Source organism: Bombus huntii, chromosome 17 (genome assembly GCF_024542735.1).
Source record: "Bombus huntii isolate Logan2020A chromosome 17, iyBomHunt1.1, whole genome shotgun sequence".
NCBI lineage: Eukaryota > Metazoa > Arthropoda > Insecta > Hymenoptera > Apidae > Bombus > Bombus huntii.
In genome coordinates, this window is record NC_066254.1 from 2,129,316 (window position 1) to 2,148,144 (window position 18,829).

General features: G+C 34.8%; 1 long non-coding RNA gene across 2 annotated transcripts in view; it reads left to right on the plus strand.

Moving 5' to 3' along the window:
- LOC126875017 (uncharacterized) overlaps positions 1 to 18,829 on the plus strand; it is an 87,615-nt gene that overhangs the window by 46,063 nt on the left and 22,723 nt on the right. Inside the window, exon 2 of one of the 2 annotated variants that reach the window (XR_007693175.1) lies at positions 9,215 to 9,251. The exons of the other annotated variant lie outside the window; for it this stretch is intronic. This is a non-coding gene — a long non-coding RNA (uncharacterized LOC126875017). The remainder of the gene's footprint in view (positions 1 to 9,214; positions 9,252 to 18,829) is intronic. 2 annotated transcript variants of the gene reach the window in all.

Below are 18,829 nucleotides of genomic sequence, written 5' to 3' on the forward strand. Positions count from 1 at the left end.
AAATACGAATAGAAGAGAAATCATACTGTATTCGTATAACCAATAAATTTATTACAAAATAAAAGAGAAAGAGGTGATGTACAAGAAAGACAGCGCGTTATCGAAAAACAACTGATCAGAAAAGAAGGGCAAAAGCAAGAAGAGCGACATCTATGCAACCAGTACCGCTACCACAATTAACAAGAGGCAGATGAAGGAGGGATAAAATAATAATAAGAAGAAAATGAATTATTTGGTAATACACCAATGCTAGACTATACAAGAGTACCGTTAAGATTCGCTGAAAATGACGATTCGATTGAACGACTAGCAATTTAATCCCAGACAAGCTGCGACATTCATATTAAGGAAAGCCTAAGGAAAACATTCCGAGAAATAAAATTGCAAAATGAACATGCTCAACTGTTGAAATAAAATAAAAATTTGAAAACACAAATAAAATATGAACCTCTAAATAATATATATATATAATATAATAAACCTCTAAAGAACCGAAATATCCAGAAATCAATTGCGTGAAAAGTTGAAGAGGTTAGATGTCTTAAGGTGGAAGCATTTATGTAAGGTCAAAATACATGCTCAAGTTCGGTGATGAAAAAGTTGCAAAGCGATAGGCTGAGAGACAGAAACTAAAAAATTTACTGCATCAGTAAAAATTGTACAACTAAAAAGTTCCTTCAAGATAAATCACGACATCTTCCCCCAAAAAGAGGACGCTTCATCCTAGAGAGCGAAGATGTTGTTTCCTGCTGACCCCGGAAACTCTTTTATTCGTAAGATGAAGCAAAACGATCGCTATAAAGTCAGCCTGTGAAACAATCGTTTTCTGACTTCCGTAGTTCCTGAAGAATCGATTCCTTCAATGATTCTAGAAGCATTCAAAGAAAAACGTTTCGATACAGCGAAGGAATGTCCGAGGCCGGAAGACATCAACAAACAAAGACGCAGGTCTCAAAAGTCAAAAGAAAAGGCGAAGAGCAGTTGGGATTTCTTTTAAGACAGAAATCTACATCTATATAATACACGTCTTTGACTGAATTATTTTGGATGGTTTCCCTTTATAGAATAGTCTATTGGTATAGAGATACATAGATATTAGATATGTCCAATATTTGTAAATGTATTATTTATGTTTTTTGTTTCGTATTTTAAATTATTATTTTAACATTTTTTATTATTTTTAACTCTAGTTGATATATATATCATCGTTCAAAAATATAGTAAACGATTAAGTTCTCTTTCTTAGGCAACGTACGAATAAATAGGTTTCCGTAGTGTGTTCTTGTTTATGTCAGCATACAACCTAATCGGGTAAATCCCTAATTTTAAGGTTAAATACAAAGGTTCTTGTATATGCTAAATTACGACAAAGCAGGGTAGGTCTTTAATGTTATAGATCCTTTTGCGTGTTAATTTCAGTTGAACTCCAATTTCCTCTCTGTTCGTAACCATGGACGACATATGTAACGGCACGATACCATTCCCACGATGACAACAATAGCTTATTCGCAACACAATACTGTTTGTATATTGTTTCGGAAGATGTTATCCCCCGACGCAATATTCGTACTACACCATTGGTAAGATGTGCCGTGGGTGTATTTCTTTAATATTACAACTTTTGTTATAATAAGCAAATGCACCAGACATCTCGTCCATAACGTAGTATGAGAGTGAACAATTTTGTGTTGTAATCGCGAAATGACTCAGCCGTGTTATCGTATCAAAAATATCGTATCGTAATATATCTTGTTCATGGTTAAAAGTAAATTAACACGAAACTTACCAGGCCCGGTCACATGACAGTTTTCAAAATTTAATTAAAAATTGTACATTCATTGCTATTTATTTCGTTCATATAAATTTTGCTAACATTCTTATATTAACACAAATTGAGAAATCAATTGATCAGATAATATAAGAATTTGCATAAAGTGAGACGAGCAAAAAAATAAGAATGAATGTAAAAATTTAGATTAAACATTGAAGCCGGTCATTTGATCTGATCTTTTTGAAAAGATTGAAATCGGACATAAGTAAACTTATGAATCAATATTTTTCAAAATTGTCGTAATTTAGTTCGTTTTCAAATCCGTATTTAACTCCGGACATATTTTACCAGGGACGAAATAGAGATCATTTTACTTTTTATAAGAACACGTTTGTAGTATACAGAATGTAACAGTTACGATAATATTAAAAATATAAGAATTAATAAAATTCAATAATGCAAACCGAAATAAATGCATAATTATTATGACAATAATTAAGAGCGTTTAATCATTTAACACTAAACCTACCGACACTTCGTGTATATCTATGCTACCGTGTGCGGTCAAAATGACCGGTGATGAAAGAAGGAATAGTTTTTACGATTTATCTTAGATAATGGTTAATTTGTAACTAAATGTATATAAAATGATGAACTTTCATAAAATTTGGCCTAAATTTACGTTTGTTTAATTTCGACTATAGTCTTAAATAAAATTGCACTTTTATTTATATAGAGGTATATCTTATACAACTTAGATGCATTTTTACAAATTATTTTATTATCAAATATACATTTGCCGCCTATATATTTTCTATGACTTAAACAAATTTTCGTAACTTTCTAATTGTTACAGTTTTTTACTTGACAAATTCTTTGTAGTAATGAATATGAACATGTTGATAGTTTTATTGCATGGTTTTTTCTCGCGATTTTTTATATAAAAGTAATGTATGCACCAGGTTTGTAACAATTTCTTGAATTCTCTGTAAATTGGCTCATACTGTAGATACCATTCCAAATTTATTGATTCGTAAACGTTGGCTTCACTCGCTCTTCTTATCAAATCGTATAAATCTCATAATTTCAGGAAAGTCACTCCTGCACATTGTTTTTGAGAAAAATGTACGCCTCCAAATTTTTTTCCACAAATACGAGACATCTAAATTTTTTACCTGATATGCACCGCAGACATATAGCACAGATATAAATGCATCCAGTTCTGTTGAATCTAGCTCCCTCTTAGTTCCCAGTGCTCTAAATGCTTGTTCTTCCGTACATTTTGTTATATGATCTCTTATCAATCAATGATAAGATAAAATGCCGTCTTCACTTGTCCTTTCATTATATGTCATTTAGCATATCCCTAAAGATATTATGAACTTATATCCTACCAGGTTTGGGAGTAGCATCTATTTCTTACCAAACTGTTCCATTGGGCCCTGTGTCACTCTGTACTCTCAACGATAATTTCTTTCATTCTTGCTCTTACGTAAACGCTTATTTATAATATTCCACTCTGATTCGGTTGAAAATAGCTTTTCATGTGTTTCCATGTCGTTTTCAGTTAGTTGCTGAAGTTTCTTGTTCATCGTACACGGGACAGTCTTCTTCTATGTCCGTTATTTTTTTTTTTTTTTAATCTTGACATTTCTAGGCTAGATATTTGTCACAGAATAATAACTATATACGGAATAAAAAATTATTGTCACATTTGATATGCTTTACTTTTCCTTTTATAACAACTTTTCACAAGACGCTCTGAGATGCCTTCTGTGTGAGTTTTGCAGATAACAAGTTTAGATGTCGACTAATTGACTTACAAACCGAGATGTGCTCTTCTCGAAAAAACAATAGCAAGTAAAAATATGATTTGTGACGGCGATATTTATACGAAAATATTGATGAGTATTAACCGTTCTCCACCAACGTTACTCGAGTTGGGAAAGCTTTTCCCGTGTCTTATAGCAATGAGCAATAACCCTCAGAAACTTTTCGACTTTTAAAATGTTTGTAACAATGTACTGTAAATAATGCTAAATTTTGTGGCAGTTCTTTAGGATTAACATGGGTCTGAGTTAATATGCCTTGAACGCTAGTGGCTATATTAATCGAGGGATGGATAGTTGTATGACAAGTTTACGGCTGTAACAGCAGTTATTATTTGTTATTAATGATTTTGCTTGTTATCTGACATTTAGATAGCCATTTCTTTGTACTGATTGCATTTATTTTATGAACAACTAACATATACTGTCAGGCGATCAAATGACCGCTCATGATAGGCAAGGCAGAGTACAAATTTTTCTCAGAAAATGAAAGAGCAAACAAAAATTAAATACCGAAAAATATATTGTATGCATGTCTTAGGATAAGTCAGAAATTATGACGAGATATGATAAAGTTTAAATACGGTTAAATTTGTATAGAATTTTCAAGAGTGGTTAATTTGACCGCTCTGCCAGGTTTAATGTCAGTAATAACTTAATAATTCTATTTTCTGTTTTGTTCGCTATAAGAACATGTAGAGACAATGCCAATGACTAAAATTGACAATAAATAACTGTCGACAGTTAAACATGAAGTGTAAACAAATAAAAATATTTAAACTGGAATCAGTTTATTTTCAAATTACGCTTGTGAATTTATAAATGTCTCAATGAGCTATTCCAAATTTTAAAAACTCTTCTCGTTATGACCATTAGTTGCTGATACAATGAATGTCGATCTACTTGGAATGCGTGGGTCCAATTCACTCCAATCTTCCCATCGACTTCGGCGAGTTCTTGCGCTTCCTATTACGTGATAGGATACCTTGCTGATGTACCTCGACTTTGTTAATTTTCCACTTGCATTCTTGATTCAATATGTTGAAAAGTACATTTGAACAAATCGGTGAATGTATGTCTCTAAGAAGGAGAAAGTCCAACTCCTACGTTCCGTTAACATCAGTTAGGGATATGCGCTGAGGTGATGGGGATGTTCGAGTTTCCAATTAATAATTCACAGGCATTAAAATAACAAAGTACGCAAAGTTTAAGAAAAGGAAAAAGTATGCTAATTCCAAACAATTCCGCGCCATTAGGTTGTCCTTGTCCATAAATAGTGGTGGTTTTTTAAAACTGTTTCTAATAACTGGAAAGTTTTAAAAACGTATTGTTGCACTGCAAAACATCTGCTTTGTACGCAGCAAAGTGATATTCTGAACACAATATGCGTTTCAATAAATAATAATATTTGCCGTCTGAGTGGTTGTCACATGAAAATAAATCATACAGTAGTCTAAAAATACCGAACTTTAAATATGTGAAAATTTTGAACCGATGGGTTCCTAAGTTAAAAACTTTTATATGTTGTCCGTATTTTCTATTCGTATAAATGCCGAAAAAATGCCGGACTTTAATATGCTAATTTGCTAATGTAGGACATTGACAAATACAAAACATACGTATGCAGAGTACGAACACCTTGTATCTACCAACTTTTGAAATTTTTTACGAATGACATCCTCTTCTTTCGGAAAATGGTGCAGTTGGTGCAATTCGTATGAACCGCTATTGCATATGCGCGAATATCCACTGACCTAACCTCTTTCTGCAAATCCATGCCATAAAAGCCTAAAATAAGCTACAAAAAACAACACACACATTCGCGAGGACGTATCTACAAAAGTAAAAAGCAAATTAATAAACACATAATTTAAAGTACTTAACAAAATAAAAACTAATGACAATTGGCATTAGGCACAGATATTTTAGCTGGAAAATTTTTAACTAAGAGAGACAACTCAGGCCATGAAATAATTATTTGTGCTACGTGTACATTTCGTTGTCCGCGGTAGATGAGAGACTAAATCTGCGTAATATTTGTTTTTATAAATTTCGTGAAAAATTCGACGTTTACTGAAGATTTCTTCCCGTGAAGAAGCCAAACATTTTTTCAAACGGTATGGAGGAATCATATTAACAAAATGCAAAAAGTTTCATTCTGATTGATTCATGTATCGATGTTCGATGTGGAACATTCATCCGACGTAGAATGATATAAAGAATACAATAATATATATAAAATACAAAAATCTTTACAACCTCCAGTTCTTTACAAAATGCAAAAGATTTCATTTTGATTAAACTATCCTTGGCAGAATAATCGATGGCTTTATATAAAAAGAATAAATATTGAATTCGTAACCTTCCCCTTTCCGAACTTGATTAAAGACATCATCTAGCAAATATAACATATTTACTAACTGTCTGTGAGCTGTTTACTATCGAAGAAGAAGAAAAACGGTTCTCCAACGGCACTGTGAGCGGCATGTTCGTTCGTTGTCGAGAAAAAGCAAGAGACAAACGACATCATAGGGGATGGGAGGAACTGACAATGGGAGTGGATTGGTTATAATCTCGCAATCAGCTCCGTTTCTGGAATGGTATACGATGGTGGGGTAGCGTCTATCTTCTAGCAGACAATGTTATAAAACACATTTTATTAATAAAATTTCGAAAGCATGGAATTAAAAAAATTGTTTAATATAAAATAGCGACTTTCTGTGTAAAAATATTGCCACCTGCAATTTTTCCCGACTTTACGTGTTTTGTAAGCTAATGAAATTGGCCGATTGCTATCTTAGGGTAACCAATAGACGTGAGCGTTTACCTTCTTCTTCCATCAATTCTTTCTCATCCAATGAATTTGAAAACATTCCAATCCGCGTGGTATCCCCTCCTTATCTCGGAATTTCTAACGAATCTTGGGAAAAACAAATTTTACGCAGATTTACTCGTCTGTCGTCTACCGCAGATAACCGAAAGCAATGTTTGTCACATATAAATCATTATCTGAAATCGAATATAAATATATTTATCCGTTCATTTGTTTCTTTCTTATATGCTTCCTTCACTACTTTCTTGCATATTTGCGATATCGTTTTCGTCCACATCGGCGTCATATTGCCTAGTTTGCTTCAGGTTTTTATGTTAGACGTTTGCAGTGAATGGTTAGATGAGTAAATATTTGCATCTACATCAAATGTAACAATAATCGACATCGAGAATATCATCTGTATCACTTTCCGAAAGAATGAATTTGAAAAGTTGGTAAGTACAAAGTATTCGTACTATGCATACGTGTGTTTTGTATCTGTTAATGTTCTAAATTAACACATTAACGGCCGGCGTTTTCTCGGTTAAATCTCGTTTCTGACCACCATACTCCCTAACCTTTTCGACTCTTTCTGATAGTACTCATATGAACAGAGAATAGAGGCGACATATGAATGTTTCTAATATAAGTATCCAATGGTTCAAAAGTCTTGCGTCTATAAAGTTTAGAAATTTTAGCCTACTGCATAGCTTACTTTTACGTGATAACCATTTAGACCGTAAATTTTATTATTTATTTAAACGCATAATCTGTTCAGAATGTCGGAATATCGCTTTACGATCAATATTGTGAGATCTTTCCGATTAAAATGAGTTAGCAAATATGCTTCGAACAATGTAGTGTCTGATGATATCTTCATTATAAAAATGTAAGTAACGTGTTGGTAAAAGTTTCATCACAAATCAAGAATAAGAAATTTTAAATTTTGAATTGAACTATTCAGCTTATCACAGGTCGTTCATATTTCTTGATTCTCAGTCCCTCCTTGTCTTCACTCGCATTGTCCCTTTCTACGTTCGACACGTCTAGGACCTCAGTTTCGACATTTAGAATAGCTTATGTATCTCCATTATCGCAACACTTGAATCCCGATTTTCGAACAATTACAAAATATTTCCTGTATTATCAAAAAACGCAATAACAGTTAAGAAAGAGTGGTGTGTTCAGACGAAGTTTAGCCAGTCCTTCAACTAAAATATATTCACAGTAGCAACATTTTAGTATTTTGATGATATCGTAGGACTTACAATAAAACAGCTATATACCTTTTCTCTATTAAACATCTACTACTGACTACAGAAATAATGGCAGATAATATTACTCGATCCGAGACCGAATGTCGACGAAGCAACAATACAACAATAAAACTTTCATATTATTACCAATATTTATGAATCTTTCATCAACATGTCCGTCATATTTATGTAATTAAAATGAAGCGAAACACGATATAATTTGTTAAAATCGTCTAAGTATCGTAGGTTTCTTCATAAGCGAAAGACGAAACAATAAGGAACGAACAACTGCTGAAAATGCGAGTCCCGCAAGTTATCACGCAATGATTTTACGTCCCTGCGCGCCCCGAAACTTCGGAGCAAGCAGGCGAATCCGTTTCTGCTCCACATACAGCTCAGTTTTTTTCTTCAATAACTGATACCTTCGATGTATAATAATAAAGTACTATACGAGATTTCTATCTGGTTTCCTCTCAGTCAGGCAATTTTAATATAAAACGAGATTCCTTATCTCCCGACATCAATATGCTTTCCTCGTTTTATCCATGATACTTTCGCTTATTATTAATATGTACTATTCTTTTAACAGGAAATCTCTTCTTAAAATATTATACGTGCGACTCTTTAAGGAGCATGGATGTCCGCGCAGATCATTGCTTACCCGAAATCGTCTAACAAAATCATACAAAAAATACGAATAGAAGCAAAAGCATACTGTATCCGAACAACCAACAAAATTATTACAAAATAAAAGAGAAAGAGAAATTGTACAATAAAGACAGCACGTTATCGAAAAACGGTTGATCAAGAAAGAAGGGCAACAAAAAGAAAGACGACGTCAATGTAACTACTATCACTACCAGCAATAGCAAGAAGAGGGATGAAGGGAGGATAAAATAAGAAGATGAAGAAAATGAATTATTTGGTAATATACCAATGCTAGACTATACAAGAGTACCGTTAAGATAACGAGGATTCAATTGAACGGTTAGCAATTGAACCGCAGACAAGCTGCGACGTTCATATTAAGTAAAGCCTAGGGAAAACATTCCGAGAAATAGAATTGCAAAATGAACACGCTCTGCTGTTGAAAGAAAATAAAAATTTGAAAGCACAAATAAAATATGTCAAATAAAACCTCCAGAAATCAATTGCGTGAGAAGTTGAGGAGATTAGATGTCTTGAGGTGGAAGCATTTATGTAAGGTCAAAATACATGCTCAAGTTCGGTGAAGAAAAAATTGTAAAGCGATGGGCTGAGAGACAGAAACTAAAAAATTGACTGCACCAGTAAAAATTGTACAACTAAAACATTCCTTGAAGATGAATCACGACATCTTCCCCCAAAAAGAGGACGCTGCGTCGTAGAGTGCGAAGATGCAGTTTCCTGCTGAACCCGGAAACACTTTTATTCGTAAAGCAAAACGATCGTTATGAAGTCAGCCTGTGAAGCAATCGTTTTCTGAATTCCATAGTTTCTGAAGAATCGATTTCTTCACTGATTCTAGGAGCATTTAAAAAATAACTTTTCGATACAGCGGAGGAAGGCCCGAGGCCGGACGACATCAAGAAAGAAAGACGCAGGTCTCAAAAGTCAAAAGAAAAGGCGAAGAGCAGTTGGGATTTCTTTGAAGACAGAAACCTACATTTATATAATACACGTTTTTGACTTAATCATTTTGGATGATTTCCCTTTATAGATTAGTCTATTGGTATAGAGATATACATACATATTAGACATGTCCAATATTTTTAAATGTATTATTTATGTTTTTTGTTTCGTATTTTAAATTATTATTTTAACATTTTTTATTATTTTTAACTCTAGTTGACATATATCTTCGTTCAAAAATATAGTAAACGATTAAGTTCTCTTTCTTAGGCAACGTACGATTAAATAGGTTTCCGTAGTGTGAAAACCAACAGATTCTTGTTTATGTTTGCGTACAACCTAATCAGGTAGATCCCTAATTTTAAGGTTAAATACAAAGGTTCTTGTATATACTAAATTACGACAAAGCAGGGCAGATCGGTAATGTTATAGATCCTTTTGCATGTTAATTTCAGTTACTCTAACGATGACTCTAACAGCTTAATCGCGACACAATACCGTTTATATATTGTTTCGGATGATGTTAACCCCCGACGCAATATTCGTACTACACCATCGGTAAGATGTGCCGTGGGTGTGTTTCTTTATTATTACAACTTTTGTTATAATAAGCAAATGCGAGATATCTCATCCATGACGTAGTATGACTGTGAACGATATTGTATCATAATCGCGAAATGACTCAACCGTATTATCATATTAACAGTATCATTATCGTAATATATCTTGTCCATGGTTAAAAGTAAATTAACACTAACCTTACCAGGCCCGGTCACATGACCGTTTTGAAAATTTAATTTAAAATTGTACATTCATTGTTATTTATTTCGTTCATCTAACTTTTGCAAACATTCTTATATTAATACAAATTGAGAAATCAATTGATCAGATAGTATAAGAATTTACATCAAGTAAGTTGAACAAAAAAATAACAATGAGTGTAAAAATTTAGATTAAACATTGATGCCGGTCATTTGACGGGAACTTTTTAAAAAGATTGAAACTGGACATAAGTAAACTTATGAATCAATATTTTCCAAAATTGTCGTAATTTAGTTCGTTTTCACATCCGTATTTAAATCCGGACAGATTTTACATAAACGAAAGAGAGATCACGTTACTTTTTATAAGAATATGTTTATATTATAAGGAATTTAACAGTTACGGTAATATTAAAAATATAAGAATTAATAAAATTCAATAATACAAACCGAAATAAATGGATAATTATTATGACAATTATTAAGAGCATTTAATCATTTAACACTAAACCAGCCGATACTTCGTGTATATCTATGCGACCTTGTGCGGTCAAAATGACCGGTGATGAAAGAAGGAATAGTTTTTACGATTTATCTTAAATAATGGTTAATTTATAATTAAATGTATATTAAATGATGATCTTTCATAAAATTTGGTCTAAATTTACGTTTGTTTAATTTCAATTATAGTCTTAAATAAAATTACACTTTTATTTATATAGAGGTATATCTTATTCAACTTAGATGCATTTTTACAAATTATTTAATAATCAAATATACGTTTGCCGCATATATATTTCCTATGACTTAAACAAATTTTCGTAACTTTCTAATTGTTACAGTTTTTTACTTGACAAATTCTTTGTAGTAATGAATATGAACATGTTGATAGTTTTATTGCATGGTTTTTTCTCGCGATTTTTTATATAAAAGTAATGTATGCACCAGGTTTGTAACAATTTCTTGAATTCTCTGTAAATTGGCTCATACTGTAGATACCATTACAAATTTATTGATTCGTAAACGTTGGCTTCACTCGCTCTTCTTATCAAATCGTATAAATCTCATAATTTCAGGAAAGTCACTCCTGCACATTGTTTTTGAGAAAAATGTACGTCTCCTAATTTTATTCCACAAATATGAGACATCTAAATTTATTACCAGATATGCACAGCGGGCATATAGCACAGAAATAAATGCATCTAGTTCTGTTGCATCTAGCTCCCTCTTAGTTCCCAATGCTCTAAATGCTTGTTCTTCCCTATAATGCAGAATAAATACCGTATAATTAGATAAAGTAGAAGTTCCAAGAGTGGTTAATTTGACCGCGCTGCTAGGTTTAATGTCAGTAATAACTTAATAATTCTATTTTTTCTATTGTTCGTTATAAGAACATGTAGAGACAATGCTAATGACTAAAATTGACAATAAATAACTGACGACAGTTAAACATAAAGTGTAAACAAATAAAAATATTTAAACTGGAATCAATTTATTTTCAAATTACGCTTATGAATTTATAAATGTCTCAATGAGCTATTCCAAATTTTAAAAGCTCGTCTCATTATGACCATTAGTTGCTGATACAGTGAATGTCGATCTACTTGGAATGCGTGGGTCCAATTCATTCCCCTCTTCCCATCGACTTCGGGGTGGTTCTTGCGCTTCCTATTACATGATAGGATACCTTGCTGATGTATCTCGACTTTGTTAATTTTCCACTGGCATTCTTGGTTCAATATGATGAAAAATACATGTGAAGAAATAGGTGAATGTATGTCTCTAAGAAGGAGAAAGTCCAACTCCTACGTTCCGTTCACATCAGGTAGGGATATGCCCTTAGCTGACGGGGATGTTCGAGTTTCCAATTAATGATTCACAGGCAACAAAATAAGAAAGTACGCAAAGTTTAAGAAAAGGAAAAAGTATGCTAATTCCAAAAAATTCCGCTCCGTTAGGTTGTCCTTGTCCATAAATAGTTTTTTTTTATTTAGTTGTTTACATTCACAATTTGTCCGATTAGGACATTTGGTAGAATTTTTTGGCTGTTTGATTATCATGTGGGTGGCTACCTCCAGCGAGGTACCATCTTCGTGTTTGTTAGGTTATGTCCTTTGTGAGATCTGTTGGGTGTTTCCTTTTTAGTCTTCTTTCTGTGCTTGATGTGTTGACCGTTTCCGGTGCCAGCTGGTTCGGGTGTGTTGCTATTCTTTCTCTGTACCTTCTTGCACATCTGCTAATCTCCTCCTTGACCTATTCCCAGGTCTTTCCGAATGTCCTCGTTTTTAACGTATCATGGGGCGTTTACTATTGTTTCAAGAATTTTAGCTTGCATTGTCTCTACTTTGGTTATATGGCTCATTGCTGCTGTTCCCCATAGTGGTATTTCGTACGACCAGACTGGTTTTATGATCATTTTGTATATTTTTAGTTTATTTTCTATACTTAGTTTGGATTTTCGACTTGTTAGCCAGTACATTTGTCTCCTTGCCATCTGTATTTCTTCTGTCACTGATTTGATGTGCTGTTTCCATGTGATTTGTGTATCTACGTGGAGTCCTAGGTATTTGACTTGCCTTGTTTGTAATATGTGCGTGCCGTTAAGAATGATATTTGGTGGTATCTGTTTTCGCAGTGTGAATGTGATATGGTTGCATTTACTGGGGTTTGCTTTAATTTGTTTAATTTGTAGCCACTTTTCTATTTTTGTGATATGTTCTTGCAGTAATGTGACTGCTGTTACAGGGCCAGTGTGCCTGACTACTACCGCTGTGTCGTCCGCCAATGTCAGTATTTTGCTATTGGTAGTTGTTGGTATGTTGGCCGTGTATAGTGTGTATAGTGTTGGTCCTAAGACGCTTGCTTGCGGAACCCCTGCTTTGGTGTCTTTGACTTCGGAGTATGTGTCCTTGATTTTTATTTCGAAGGTTCTGCTGCTTAAGTAGGATTTTATTAATTGGTATATTTGTTTCGGGAATTGTTTCCTGATTGTTTGTAGAAGGCTTTCGTGATTTATTTTGTCGAATGCCTTCTCTATGTCCATAAAGAGGGCTGTACAGTATTGCTTGTTTTCTAGTGCTAGTATTATTTCGTTGACCAGTCTGTGCATTTGCTCTATAGTGGAGTGTTTGTTCCTGAATCCGAATTATCGAGAAAGTTACCCGAATCGTGTATTACGTTTTGTACTCGTCATACCGTGGACCGTGGATTCGTTATCGAACCTGAATTCGTTGTCACCATCATCTCGAGCATTCTAACGCCGCCATAACTCATAGCCTCTTGTAGTGTCTACATTTGTACCGATAAACATTAGCTACATCCGCGACGGTAAAGTAAGTAAAGGTTCATCGAACGCCCCAAAATTCCAACGTGACTCCGACATATTATTGTGATTTGTCTTATCACTTTTGGCGGAAGGTTTTTCAAGATTTTGCCATTGATTAGGTCGATTCCTGGTGCTTTATTATTTTTTGTTTTCTCGATTATGTTTCTAATTTCTTGTGCTGTTGTTTTAGGTATGGTATAGTGTTTGTCAGTTGATGAACTAGTGGTTAGCTCATCCTCGTCCGTATGACTATTGTGGTTGCTGTTGTTGATATTATATGGTGTAAGTGTGTTGCATAGGTGGTTGAAAAATTCTTCAGCTTGCTCTTCGTTGCTTCTTGCCCATGTGTTATATGCTCTTCTGATTGCTGGGAGCAGTTTTATTATCTTCTTTATTTTTTTTTGCGGCTTTCCATAGGGAGTAGTTGTAGTTCTCGTGTGCAGATAGTGACTCGATGAACTTTGTGAACTCGTTGTTGTTGTGTTCTTTTATTTTGTTTTTTATTGCCTTTGCAAGTTTGTTTGGGTGTTTTTGTTTTCTTTTGTTTTATGTTTTTGCCATTTTGCTTTCGCTTTTCTTTTTTCTCTAATTTTTTCGAGGATGTCTAATGGAATTATTTTTGATTGTCTGTTGGTTGATTCAGGTATAGTGGTTGCCCTTGCTGCTTCTTGAATAGGTTCTGTAAATGTTGTTACTGCTTGATCGATGTGTTCAGGTGTTTTCAGTGAGATGTTGCAGCTGATTTTGCTGTCAATTATTTCTTTAAATGTTTGTCATTTGGTGGTTTTATTGCATAGCGTCTCTGAGTTGTTGTAAAGTATTGGTTTGTTTCTGTATGTAATTATTATGGGTGTATGATCGGAGCTAAGCTCGAGGCTGGAGGTTATTTTTAGTTTATTTGCGTTTAGTCCCTTTGTAACTGCAAAATCGAGTAGGTCAGTAATTTCGCTCAGATCTGTCGGCCAGTATGTCAGTCTTCCCGTGGATATTATATTGAGGTTATTGTTTCTAATGTAGTTTTCCAAGGTTCTACCTCGTGGTGTAGTGATTCTTGGTCTCCATAGTGTGTGCTTCGAGTTGTAGTCTCCAGCTGCGATATACTTGTCACCTAAGTGTTGAAAGTACTCTTCCCACATTTGTGATGCAATTTTGTGTCGCGGCGGTACATATACTGCTGACAACTGTAAATGGTTGCTGCTAGTTTGTACAGTAACGGTGGTTGCCTGTATATGCTCCTTACTAACTTGGCTGTGTAAGTGATGTTTAATGTCGTTTCTTATTATCAATGTCCCTCCCGTCCCTCCGTGTGCTTTTCCTGAGGAGTGCTTGGTATCATATATGGTGTAGTACGGTATTTTCAGGTAACTTTTTGTAGTGAAGTGTGTTTCTGATACGAGTAGTATGTCGATATTGTTGTTGTACAGGAATGTTTTAGTTTCTAGAGCCCTTTGTTGTAGGCCGTTAGAGTTCCGGGCTGCTGTTTTAAGCATGTCCATTTTTATTTCTTATTTTTTGCTCAGCATGTTAGTAAGTAGTTGTAACATGACTGTGATTTGTTGCGTTTGCTGTCTGAGGACTACGTTTTGTTCGCTTATCATTTATGTAAGTATTTCGGTGTTTTTGACGGATTGTTTTAGTAGTTCTTTGATTTCTGTAGTGTCGTTGCTGTGATTGTTCTGATTTTGGTTGCCTAAGGGTGGCGATTGGTTGATTACTTGCGCGTAGCTTCGGCTATCAAAGGTGTTGGTATTATTGTGGTTGATATTCATTACATGCTGTACATTCGTTGATGTTTGAGTTTCTGCGCTGTCCTCTTGTATGTGACAGTTATTGTGTGTCCTGTTTCGAAGCGGCGGAAACAGTTTACGTTGCAGTTGCTTTCTGATTACACAGCCTTTGTAGCTGGCTGGGTGGTTTCCACCGCAGTTGCAGCATTTTACATCGTTTGTCTTTCCCGTGTATGGACAGTTCGCTGTTAGATGCATTTCTGCGCATTTGACACACGCCGGGATTCTGTTGCAGTAATTCTTTGTATGTCTGTATTGTTGACACCGCATACATTGCGGTATGTCTTTTTTGTGTCTGGGTGGCTTGACTGTAATTATTGTGTTTAGTACTTTCTAACATCGAAAATTTCCTTGTTGTTGTTTTTGGGTTCGAGTTCTATTAGAAGTAGCGGTAATGGTTGTTTGGTATCATACCTGGTTATGTTGTTTATTGCACTTACTTGATGCCCGATCTTAGCTAATTCCTCGCATATGTTGTTTGTGTTTTTTTTTTGGGTGTAATCCTCTGATTACTGCTTTTTAACTTTTATCAGTATTGAGCTGGTAAGTGTGATACCCAGATTTTTTTCTTTAGTGCTTTTGTCACTTTTCTGAAAATTTCGGGGGTGTTCGTTTGTACCTTTACCTGGTCTGGTTTTAATTGTTTTATACAGTAGTTTTCTTTTCCTGCCGTGTTGTTAAGTAGTTCAATGAGGGGGTCTATTATTTGGGCTTCTATGTAAATTGACTGTGGTTTGGCGATGTGGATTATTGGTTTTCCCGCTGGTTCTATTTTCATTTCTTGTGGCAGTGCGCTGAATGTGTTTTGGAGAGGAATTTCTTGTAACCATTGTTGCCTTTCCGTTTCTCCAGGACTCCTAGCATTTGCATTTATTGTTATTTCTCGTTTTTGGCTGGGAGTTATAACCTTCCAGCTATCATTCTGGTGTGGTGGATCGTTGTTGCTGTTGTTTTCCTCGTTGTTCTTTTGTGTAGTTCCCGTTTCTGCTTCCTTTATAACTGAGCAGTCGTGGCCTTCGTTTGTTGATTTTTTGGGGTTTGTTGTATCTACAGCTCTGTTTATAAAACAGGTTTCGCCTTTGTTTAGTATTTTTATTGGCGGTACTTGCTGCTTATTTTCCATCATTGAGCGGTTGACTCGGTCTTGAGTAACTTTGTTTTCCCCATTTGTCGCACTTACGGAGGCACTGATTCTCACGTCCGCATAGCTCGACTGCTCGGGTAGAACTGTGTCCATAAATAGTGGTCGTCTCCTAAAACTGTTTCTAATAACTGCAAAGTTTTAAAAACATATTGTTGCACTGCAAAACATCTGCTTTGTACGCAGCAAAGTGATATTCTGAACACAATATGCGTTTCAATAAATAATAATATTTGCCGTCTGAGTGGTTGTCACATGAAAATAAATCATACAGTAGTCTAAAAATACCGAACTTTAAATATGTGAAAATTTTGAACCGATGGGTTCCTAAGTTAAAAACTTTTATATGTTGTCCGTATTTTCTATTCGTATAAATGCCGAAAAAATGCCGGACTTTAATATGCTAATTTGCTAATGTAGGACATTGACAAATACAAAACATACGTATGCAGAGTACAAACACCTTGTATCTACCAACTTTTGAAATTTTTTACGAATAACATCCTCTTCTTTCGGAAAATGGTGCAGTTGGTGCAATTCGTATGAACCGCAATTGCATATGCGCGAATATCCACTGACCTAACCTCTTTCTGCAAATCCATGCCATAAAAGCCTAAAGTAAGCTACAAAAAACAACACACACATTCGCGAGGACGTATCTACAAAAGTAAAAAGCAAATTAATAAACACATAATTTAAAGTACTTAACAAAATAAAAACTAATGACAATTGACATTAGGCACAGACATTTACTGAATATTTCTTCCCGTGAAGAAGCCAAACATTTTTTCAAACGGTATGGAGGAATCATATTAACAAAATGCAAAAAGTTTCATTCTGATTGATTCATGTATCGATGTTCGATGTAGAACATTCATCCGTCGTATAATGATATATAGAATACAATAATATATATGTCGGAGATGAAAGAACACAGGGGCCTTTGAAATTTTGGATAATCCCGCAACATTCTAATCTAGATTTTATCATAGCTGTAATTAAGCAATTGTCATTCAATCTGATTGTAATTGTTCGAGATTTGTGATAGCGAGATTGGGCTCGAGGTGACAACTGGTGGCCGAACGTAGCCATGGTCACGGGATGAACATTTTTCCTGACAGAGGTGTGGAGTAGTTGTATGGTTCTCCCGAGAAATGTGGTTGTGGCGGCATACGACCTCAAGAACGAGCCTAGCCACATGGGATTGCACCTCGGAGGTGTCGATATAATGGAACACACGTTGTATTAATAATCAAACTGCAGGCAGAAACTGCTTCGCAACGGCGATTGGAACTTTCTCGATGCTTCCAACGAGTATAAAACAAACGAACGCAATTGTAAAGAGTGGAAAGTTTTCATCAGTCTAGTATTCGTGCGATCACCTTAGAAAGTTACACATCGAGCAGTTTATACCGAGCGTATCAGCAATCGTATTTTGTGCCTAAACTTATTCTACGCATAGTAAAGAGTTATCTCGTTGACCGTGGATTCGTTTGAACCCAAGAACATTGTTAATAGCGTTCATTAAACTCATTATTCGTTAAACATATTATTCGTTAATCTTATTGTTCGTTAATCTTATTATTCGTTAATCTTATTATTCGTTAAACTCAATATTCGTTATACTTTGTAAGGTCTTGTATATACGCGTATATATAATCTCTGTTTTGTAAACCGATGGCTAATCCAAACGAAGAATCGTTACGCGCCCTATATTCTAATGTTAACCCGACATATATAAAATACAAAAATCTTTACAACCTCCAGTTCTTTACAAAATGCAAAAGATTTCATTTTGATTAAACTATCCTTGGCAGAATAATCGATGGCCTTATACAAACAGAATAAATATTGAATTCGTAACCTTCCCCTTTCCGAACTTGATTAAAGACATCATCTAGCAACTGTAACATATTTACTAACTGTCTGTGAGTTGTTTACTAGCGAAGATGAAGAAAACGGTTCTCCAACGGCTCTGTGAACGGCATGTTCGTTCGTTGTCGAAGAAAAGCAAGAGACAAACGACAACATAATTTAGGGAGGAATTGACAGTGGGAGTGGATTGGTTATAATCTCACAATCAGCACCATTTTGAGAATGGTATACGATGGTGGGGTAGCGTTTGTCTTCTGGCAGACAATGCTATAAAACACATTTTATTAATAAGATTTCAAAAGCATGGCAATAAAAAAAATTTTCAATATAAAAAAGCCACCTTTTGTGTAAAAATATTGCCACCTGAAATTTTTCCCGACTTTACGTGTTTTGGAGGCTAATTGAATTGGTCAATTGCTATCTTAGGGTAACCAATAGACGTCAGCGTTTACCTTCTTCTTCCATCAATTCTTTCTCATCCAATGAATTTGCAAACATTCCAATCCGCGTGGTACCCCCACCTAATCTCGGAACTTCTAACGAATCTTGGGAAAATCAAATTTTACCCAGATGTACTCGTCTGTCGTCTACCGCACATAACCGAACCTAATGTTTACCAAAGAGATAAGTCGTAATAAAGAAGATGGATTTTTTATTGCAC